Genomic DNA, 10,819 nt, shown 5'->3' with positions numbered 1-10,819 from the left:
TGTGATCCCGGCCAGAGCAGTCAGTGGTGGTAGCCGGGCACCATCTAGCTGTACTGGACTCAGTCTGGTGGAGGCCTTGGTAGCTGTGGTCCGTTAGTCCTTTGGACTAATCTTCTCCTTGTATCCTGTTCTCTTCATTCTCCTCTCTTTAATAATTCTTGTACGTTTGGTTTGGTTTTCACATGTTGCTCTTAATTTCTGTTTATATGGAAATTCCTAAATTCACCATCATATTTGAATGAGAGTTTTGTAGAAGTGAAAGCCTTCATAAGGAGATGCAAATGTGGCCCCTGTGAAAGAAGAGGGGGAAAAAAGGAGAATTGAGTGGAGTAGACTGCAATGCAGCTCTGAGAAAGTCTCCACTAGGTGGATGAAGAAACCCAGAGCAAAGACTGCTATTTTGAGGAATTCCATATTGGGCAGGAATGGCCTGACTCTGGCACCCCAACAATTGTCAATCATTAGCTCAGGAAAGTCTGTGGAGAGTGTGGCCACAGGGAGAATGTTACAGTGGAATCAAGTTGCAAGAGCTGGAAGCAATCAGCTAATATCTTACACTAGGTTGTCTAGAGAAGGAAAAACAATAATGCATATAAATATGTATATAGAGAGATTTACACTAAAGAAATGGCTCGTGCAGTTGTAGAGGCACATAAGCTCTAAGTCTGTGGGTTAAGCTGGAGACTTCGCCTGACACAGGTAGCTGCAGGAGTAGGAGAATCCGAGATTGGCAGGTTAGACAGCAGGCCTCTTGCTCGCAGGCTATGGAGGCCAATGAATCCTAAGATTGGCAAACAATACAACAGGTAAGCTGCTAGCTCAAGTCCCAAGAACCAGAGATCAGACAAACAGGAGCCAGCTGCAGGATCCAGAGTGAGCAAAAGCCCACAAGCTTTGCCAGAATGTCTACCTATATTAGATACAGATCACACCCGCAAGGATACTCCCTTTCAACTAGTTAGCTGCTCATAACACATCTCATCATGTTGGTGATTGCATTATATCGGAACTAACTATAAAGGGGATTATATCATTAAATAGCTGTCAAACTACATCATAACTGCCAAACCACTGAAAATCATCGCTCAGCCAAGTTTACACACAACCTTAACCATCACAGTCCACTCCTTGTTAACTGGGCACCCATACCCATTTCTAAATAAAGACAATTATAAAGTCATACTTGCCTAACATGATACAACTAACACACATACAACTGAAAATGCTCTACCTGTGTACATCTTATATTTAATAAGTGACAAAAACAAAAATATTTGATGTATGCATACAAGGAAGAAATACTCATAACAATTACAATCCTTGTTTCTGCAACTGGTAACGTGGTTGTAACTGATATTTAGAAGTACCTTCTTCCACCACCCATCCCATATTCCCTTTGCCTTCAGTAAGCACCTCAGCAGGTTGTGGTTCTTTGCCTGGTGGGTGACCAAACCTTCATTCCTGAAGGGCCTGGGCCATTAGTAATCATGTTGGAATTGGGTTGCTATAGTTTTCTATTTACTTTAATCAGTGGGCCTGGCAGTACTAAGAGACACCATAAGGGATCTCCAGCATTCCAGACATACTCTTCTTTACTTCCATTATGTAGTGTCAATATGATTTCCTCTTGGTAATCAGGATCAATCACACAAGCCAATATGGTAACTTCTTTCTTTGCCCGTTGATTCACAGACATGAAGAGCCCAGAGTGGTCAGGTGGCATTCTTAACTTCCATTTCAGTGGAATCAGTGATGTACCCCCAGGTAGGAGCATTCATTTCTTTGGAACTAATACTTCTAGGCCTGTAGACCATAGGGTCACAGGGGCAGGGAGCAAACATATTGTGAGTGAGTGACTAGGGGCAATAGTGAATGGTGCCACTGCCACATCCACCACTTGATTCCTGGATGCATGAATCCTGGCTATGGGAGAAACAGCAGCATATATTGGATGCTAGTTTAGAGCATATACAGCCTCCTGGAGAACATTGCCCCAACCCTGCAAGGTATTGCCACCTAGCTGGTGCTGTAACTGTGTCTTTAGAAGGCCATTCCATCATTCTATCAAGCCAGCTGCTTCAAGATGATAGGGAACATGGTAAGACCAGTGAATTCCTTAAGCATGAGCTCATTGCTGCATTTCATTTGCTGTGAAGTGAATCCCTTGATCTGAGGTGATGCTGTGTGATATCATGATAGTGTTAAGGCATTCTGTAAGTCCACAGTTGGTAGTTTTGACATAAGCATATTGTACAGGGAAGGCAAACTAGTATCCAGAGTAGGTGTCTAATCCAGTAAGGACCAAATGTTGCCCTTTTCATGATGGAATTTGTCCAATGTAATCAACCTGCTACCAGGTTACTGGATGCTCACCTCAAGGAATGATGCCACATCAGGGACTCAAAATAGGTCTCTGCTGCTTGCAGATTGGACACACAGCACTGGCTCTAGCCAACTCGGCCTTAGTGAGTGGAAGACCATTTTGCTGAGCCAGTGCAAAGCCTCCATCCCTGCTGTCACGGACACTTTGCTCATGAGCCCATTGGGCAATGAGAGGTATGGCTAGGGAAAGAGGATGCTTGGTTTCCACAGAATGTGTCATCTTATCTACTTGATTGTTAAAATGTTCCTCTGCTGAGTTCACTTCTGTTGAGCTTTCACATGAATCACAAATATCTTCACTTCTCTGGCCCATTCAGAGAGGTCTCTCCACGTACCTCTTCCTCATACCTCCTCATCTCCAATTTCCAATCATGCCCTTCCAAGTCCCTGACCATCCAGCCAAACCATTGGCCACAGCCCATGAATCAGTATACGGTCACACATCTGGGCATTTCTCCTTCCAAGTAAAGTGAATAATGAGGTGCACCGCTTGAAGTTCTGACCATTGGGAGGATTTCCTTTCACCACTGTCCTTCAGGGAGGACCCAGAAGGGTTTGTAGTGTTGACGCTGTCCACTTTCGAGGACAGCCTTTTTTTTTTGCAGAATCATCTGTAAACCAGGCACTGATTTTCTGTTCCTCAGTCAGTTGATCATAAGCAACTCCCCATGAGGCCATAGGTGCAGACTAGGAGATGTAATGTATTGTGACATGAGTGGAGACCATGGGCATTTGGGCCACTTCCTCATGCAACTTACTTGTGCCTTCTGGTCCTGCTCAGGCCTGATCTCATATATACCACTTCCCTGATGGAGCGCTGCTATGAACGTCCATCTGGCTCTGTGGATCAGACAACACCCAGTTCATGATGGGCAGCTCAGGCCTCATGGTGACTTGATGGACCATGGTTAAGCATTCAGTCTCTACTAAGGCCCACTAACAAGCCAAAAGCTGTTTCTCAAAAGGAGAGTAGTTATCTGCAGAGAATGGCAGGGCTTTGCTCCAAAATTCTAAGGGTCTGTGCTGTGATTCACCAATAGGGACCTGCCAAAGACTCCAAACAGCATCTCTGTCTGCCAGTGACACTTCAAGGCACCATAGGATCAGCTGGGTCGTATGGCCCAATTGGCAAAGTAGCTTACATGGCATTCTGAACCTGTTGCAGAGCCTTCTCTTATTCTGCGCCCCACTCAAAACTAGCAACTTTTCAAATCACTTCATAAATAGGCCAAGTAGCATGACTGAATGAGGTATACGTTGCCTCCAAAATCTAAAGAGGCCCACTAGGCTTTGTGTCTCCATTTTAGTGGTTGTTAGGTTTCATCAAGTAGATTTCCAACTCATAGTGACTCCATGTGAGAGTAGAACTGCCATTTAAGGTACTTTGGTTTTGTTTGGACAGAAGTCCATTTTTCTTTGCTAATACCTATTTGCTTCTAAAATATTATTAAATCTACTTAGTATTCATCTTTACTCTCCCCAAATGTCTGCACTCATCAAACTTACCATCTATTGATGAAAACAGAAATGGAGCAGGCAATAGAGTGTGTTAAATGCTACTGAGTAGATAAATACTGTCCTAGACTTGAGTCTATAGAAGGGTTTTATAACTTCTAAATAAATAAGTCGTCGAAGAGGAATAACAACTAATTTCTATCCTTTTATATATTTTATTTTGGTTTCTTGCCTTGTTTAATTGGCTAGGCCTTCAAATGAAATGCAAATATTAGTGATGGGAAGTTTTTTTTTCTTTTTTTTTTTCAAAATCCCTTTCTTAGGGGACAATTTTCTAACATTTCATCTTTAACTGTAACTTGTGCCGGAAATATTTTGTAAATATCCTTTATCAGATTGATTAATTTTCATTCTTTGTCTGTTTGGTGAGTTTCATCCAGAAAGTGTATTGGGTATAATACAATGCTATTATGTATTTATTAAGATATTTGTATGAATTTTCTTCTTTTTCTTAATATAGTGATTGATTTCCACATTAAATCAACCTTGTACTTCAAGTTTAAAATTAATTTGTCATAATATATTATTCTTATTCCCATATCATTTTATATAATGTCTTTGGTATTATTTTGTTTAGAATTTTTACATCTATGTCATGACAGCAATAAGCCTATAATTTTTCTTTCTTTCCCATGTCCTTGTCTGATCTTCATGTCGAATTTAAGCTGACTTCATAAGTACTTTGGGAAAAAGGATTAGTAGCTGATCCGAAAACTCATGACCTACCACATGGATATCTGGAGGGAAAAAAGAAAAAGAAAGAAAGAAATGAACTGATCAATCCCCTTGTAAAAATGTTAACTGGATCTCCTGATGATATTTATTAGTAGAAAGATAACGGAGAATCTTCCTCTGTGAAATCCTTTTAGCAGTATACACTTCATCTATCTAGGTTGCTAATGGTAAATCAGCATAGAATTTAATGAGTTTATTGGATAGAGCCAGCTGGACAATGTCAGCAGAAACTATGTAATTATCACAGTAAACACTGAGAAGTTTCATGACCAAAATAAGCTCCCTTTCTGTAAATGATGCCATACATGCATTATTAGTATCTTAATCTGTTATGTTCGGCTTAAAAAACATGCTAAAATAATTTGAATAAATCTGGGGAGTTCTGCTGTTGGTCTCAGAATTCTTCATGTTGCAGTTGGGTTTTGCAACTGTTTCCTTTGAATTAGTAATGAATTTTGGTACAGCATAATATTTCTTATGTTATTAAGCCAAAAAGAGTGTTCCCTATTATTCTGTTCTAAAGAGGAGTTTATGTAAAATTTTTTATTTTTTCTTTCTTAAATGTTTCAAAGAATTCATCAGTGAAGACATTTAAACCTGCGTTTTTCTTGTGCAAAGTTGTATCATGGTTAATGAGCACAGCTGAGATCATTCTATCTAGAAAATATTCTGAGGAGCTTCCATATGTTCCCATACCTGTCAGAATGACACTTCTGTGATAATCTGTTTTGTGAAATGTGTCTTTCTGCAAACATTTCTTAATATAGTTTGCATGTCTTCTTTTTTTATTTTAGGAAATAAAAAACCAGGATTACAATGACTTTTTTGTTGCATTAGTTATGTTGTCATCATGAGCCTCTTAATTTATTGACATAGAGATAAACATTGATTTTCCTTTAATTACTTTTTAAGTGTTAGTATAGTAATCACACCACTAGAAATCATGACCATAACTTTCCTCTGTTCATGAGTTAAACTAGAAATTCAGATATTGTAAAGGTTTGACATATATCATCCAAAAGTATGTAATATGCAATATTACACAGACATCTCTATTTAAAAAGAATATATAATGCCGATATAACTGGTCTTCCTTAGTCTCACCCTACTAACAATAACACCAGCTGCATGCATTTCCTTCTGCATTATAATATTTGAGTATGTGCAGAAGGAAAAATATATATAAATGTGTGTGTATAAAAACATATACACATTCTATTTATTTATTTATTTATTTTGATGTGCAGTAAGAACCTCCTTGGAAAGAAGAAAGTTGATTAGGTATCTAGCTGAGAGCCATACAGCATATGAGCCCTGCAGTGAATGAACTCAGGCAATTTCATTGTGCTGTTGTTGTTGTTTCTCCTTGAGTTTCTTCTCATCAGTTTAAATTTCTTTTGCTTTCAAGCAAGGCAGTCTTTCCTACCCGCACAGCTCCCTTTTCTTATTTCTTTATGTGAGATAAAACTATAATCACAAAATTCATTTATTAACGAGGGAAAAAATTATATTTCAAAGAATTTTCAGACTTTTGCTGTGTATTTAAGGAAAGTCTTTCAAGGGAAACTCACCTTTGAAAAAATGGCTAAGACTTGGATGCTTGAATTAAAGGGATTATGTTGTGGAGTACAGGGGCAATAGTACTATGGTTAGAGTCATTTATCTTTTTTTCTAAGGGGATGCTGATCACTCAGATATTGTCAGTACTCGCTTTAGTTAAGTTAGGATTAGAGTGGATAAATAAAGTGGTTTTATAAACACAAACCATACATCTGGGAATGCTCATATATATGAACAGGACATTATTTCTGTTCAGTTTACAGGTCAAACCATAGTCATATTAGAGTGAATAATGAGGATTTTCTGATTACATGACAGATCTAAAAATTATCCCTTGAATCAATATGCTGATTTATCTGTCTCTTTATGACATTTTTAATCTCTTTATTTCTCAGTGTGTAAATGACGAGATCCAGGAGAGGCGTGATTATTGTGTAAAATACAGCAAGAAACTTCTCCACCCAAGTGGTGCTGAGTGGTCACAGATAGATGAAGATGCAGGGTCCAAAGAACACTACTACCACTATGATGTAGGAAGTACAGGTAGACAGTGTTTCTGATACCCCATCCTTAGTGGGAAAGGGAGCAGTTAATATGATAAAGGTGTAGGCGATCAGCAAGAGAATGAAGCACGTTGTTGCCAAGACACCGCTGTCAGCATTTATCAGTGTTCCCAGAGTATGCGTACCCATGCAGGTTAGTTTGATCACCGAAGGGATATCACAGAAAAAGCTGTCCACTGCTCTGGGTCCACAGAAAATGGCTGTTGCAAAATCATTGCCATTTGACTCATGGCATGCACAAAGCCAATGATCCAAGATATCAAAACTAACCAGAGGCACATCTGTCTGTCCACGATGCTGGAGTAATAGAGGGGCTTGCAGATGGCCACATAACAGTCATAGGTCATTGTCACAAGCAGTACCATCTCACCTCCTCCAAAGAAATGCACACACAGAATCTGGCTCATGCAACCCCCAAAGGAGATGGTCTTATTATCCTTTAGGAATTCCGTAGTTAGTTTAGGGGTGGTGACCGGGGAAAGGCAGAAGTCAGTGAATGAGAGATTGGCCAAGAGGGAGTACTTGGGGGAATGGAGAAGAGGCTCAGAGATGATCAAGAGCACAGCAAGGATGTTACCTATAACAGTCATCAGGTAGAGTACAGAAAATGACAGTAAGAGATAGGTTTGGAGCTCTCTTGAATTACAAAGTGCACTAAAAATTAATTAAGTTTAGAAAGGCAGCTCCAAGACGTTACCCACTGGAAACACAGTTCTTATGGGTAACAAAAATAAACACTCAGATTGAAAATATATAGTAATAATGTTCTCCATAAACAATTTCTCCAAGACTTGAACATACTCTTTTGCAGGGAATCAGAAGGACTAGTCTTGATTTCTGAGCTCTAAAATATATTTAGAAACTATTTTACCAAAATTGACCCAAGGCCATAATCTAGTACTGCATTCTGATGCAAAACATGCTTCTCAGGCACAAACCGACAGCTAAATAGAAAAGTGTGGGGAGACAAGATTTAACCAAAGTCTACTGCAAATACTGGGAAAAGCTGTTCATCAAATGATTTCAGAAAAGGTGTTTATTTTCCAAAGAAGACCACAGATGCTGATTAAGCATTTCTAGTATTAGATACTATTTTGCATATCTAATCTCCTGGTGAGAGGTTATTTCTACAAAACTCTATGTACCTTGAGAGGTGATAATTCTTATATATATTGACTGATCTTTGGCCCTCACTGGCAAGAAGGAGCACTTTTTTGAAACTACCTGAAATGACAGATGTATGAAAGCTAATTTACTCCTAACTGTCCTTCCTGGGATAAAATATAAATTCTCATTTCATTTGTCCTTAAACAATTTAGCCATATTATTTAAATTCACTTCAGTGGAAAATAGAATAAAATAAACTGTATTTTCCCTAAGCCAGAAAGCCAAACCATTCTTTCTTTACTTCTTTCTTCCCTTCTTCCCTTCGTCCCTCCCTTCCCTTTCTTCCTTTGTTCCTCTGTATCGCTCAGTTTTTCCTATTACATTTTCTGTAAATGTAAATAGAGATTAAAAGTTGATTAAATAGCACCTATTTTGAACCAGGTGCTGTACTTAGCACCTTACAAACTATCTATTTTAATCATCACAACATTTATAGCCATTTTACAAATGAGACACCCTAATTTCCCACGTCATACAGCTATAAAATGGCATAACTGAAATATAAACTGAGGTTTGTCTAACTTCAAAACCTCCAACATAACTTCTCTGTTAAAGATAGCTTATGGTAAGAACATCGGTTTTGAAAAGACTAAGAAAACAATTAAGATTTTTGAAATAAATACTTTGTTTATGAAGAGATAATTCACACACAAAGAAATGTAAATGCCCCGAATGATAAGAAGACATTTGTTTATATAAAAATCATTTTTTTGTATTTCTCTTCCTTTTTTAATTGTTGAAAATACGTACAACAAAACATACACCAATTCAACAATTTCTACATGTATATGGAAATTAATCTAACTTCAGTTTTTGCCTTCAAATAGGAATGTACTTAATCCCATTAATCTAAATGACTGAGCTTTTCTTAGTTTATCCCTTCAATCAAATGGTAGAACAAGGCAAAATCCACAAGTAACTAGAAAATATCAGCAAAAGGCAGAGGGCCTGTGAAAACAGATCTTCCCAAACCTGGGTGCCTGGGAACTTCGAAGATTGTAGAAGGGCAGTACTTTTGTTAGTTGGTGTGTGAGACTCCGTGTCAGGAGTCCAAAGTCCCAGGGATTAGTAGGGAGTGAATATTCTTCATCTTTCCTGTAAACATATCAACTAAGGAGCATGTACAGTACTCTAAGCTTAACAGGTATGTGTAAAAAGATAATACAGCAAAGAAAAAACAGGACAACTTGGTTTTAAATTGGGGAATATTAAGAGTGAAAATTAAAAAGTCAGATGGTTTGGGATATACTTATCCTACAGAGATCATTGCTGAAACCAATGTTTGCTGATAAGGCTTACTTTGGATTCTGCCTTCAATCTGAAATGAAGTCCACTTTATTTCTGCTGTGACAGGGTTAGTGAGTGTGCATTCTCCTCATTGCAGCATATATACACTGTGAAGAGTAGCCTCTGGCCTGGGAAACTTTCCACCTCTCTGTTCTAAATAGAGCCAAGTATGTGGAATATCTTCTTACATCATGCTCCTCAGGGATTCAGTAGCTTCCAACTTCCCCAGAATTGAGAGCATCATCAACTAATGCACCATTTTCTGAGCTAGGTTACAGACAGATAAGTTAAATACAACTAAAAAAAGCTCACTAAAATATAAGAAGAAGCCCTGGTGGCACAGTGGTCAAGAGCTATGGCTGCTAATATAATAAAAAAATGTTTAAAGTATTTTCTATTTTTATGTTTGTTAGGAGCATATGACTTTCTTCCTTTTGCTCTGTATCTACTATGTCATGAAATTGAGCTAAGATGTCAGCTCTAGTCTCAGCGGAACTTAGATGAGTTATGTAGGTGAACAGGTGACAGCCAGTTGATCACAGTCTAATTTACTAAGATTCAAACAACTTATTAGATGTATTTGGAGCAAATATTGAAGACCCCCTTCATCTGCCATTTCCCATTCTCATCTACTTTGTGGAGTTAACAACTATCAACAACTTGTAGTGTATTATTCTATTTACTCTTCTTATAGATAGTGATAGGTGTACACAGTAACATAATATGCCATTGGAGAGGTTTTTTTCCTTTTTCTTTCTTTTTTATTGTTTTCTGTTTTGATTTGAAATAAATTAGATATGAAAAGCCATTATTAAATTCCCACTTCTTTCTTTTCTCCTGTCTCTTACTGTCCCTGCCCCTCTCCTCCTTCTTTACCCCTCTCCCTCTCATTCTTTGGTTTATCCCTTTTGTTTATAGATCTTAAAGTATCTAAATGAATTTATTCATTCTACTAATCGTTATTGTGACCTGAGGTCTGGTGTTCATAAATATCTAAATCTGGCAACATAAATATTAGTCACTTGCTTGGATGGTACAAAACACTTTTCCGGCACTGTCTCATATAATCGTAGAACCATTTACATATGAAAAAACTGACTAAAAGAGGCTAAGTGATTTTTCCAAGTCACACAGCTAATAAGCAAAGGACCTAGAAGAGGTACCATCTGGGAAAGAACGTTTGTTTAAAGGAGAGTTTGTTTTGGTTTAGGGAGTATATGAATTCTCTGAGTCTTGAAAAACAAAATGCAGTAAAGTAATTAAAATTTTTAATTCAAAGTTTTATGTATACAGTCTGCAGTTAAACACACACATTGGGGTAACAGCCACACCATGAAGATATAGAACAGTTCCATTACCCCCTCAAAGTCTCCTGGGCTACTTTATAGTTAACTGCTCCTCCAACCCTGCCCCAAGCAACCACTGATCTGATTTCTGTCCTTGTGGTTTTCTGTTCCAGAAGGTAAAAAAATGGATTTTTTACACTATGTAGCCTTTTGAGTTTGGCTTTTTTAACTCAGTATGATGCATTTAAGAGTCATCCATCTTGTTGCATGTATCAGTGGTTACTTTTTATTGCTGAGTAATATTCCATTGTATGAATGTGCCAC

The 10,819-nt window shown here is 38.0% G+C and overlaps 1 pseudogene; it reads right to left on the bottom strand.

Moving 5' to 3' along the window:
• Positions 1 to 6,671: 6,671 nt before the first annotated feature.
• Positions 6,672 to 9,402, bottom strand: LOC111819323 (olfactory receptor 4K14-like; annotated as a pseudogene).
• Between the last annotated feature and the right edge of the window lie 1,417 nt (positions 9,403 to 10,819).

This window comes from Trichechus manatus, unplaced genomic scaffold (assembly GCF_000243295.1).
Source record: "Trichechus manatus latirostris isolate Lorelei unplaced genomic scaffold, TriManLat1.0 scaffold00364, whole genome shotgun sequence".
In the NCBI taxonomy this organism is placed as follows: domain Eukaryota; kingdom Metazoa; phylum Chordata; class Mammalia; order Sirenia; family Trichechidae; genus Trichechus; species Trichechus manatus.
This window is presented reverse-complemented; position numbering and strand designations above follow the sequence as displayed.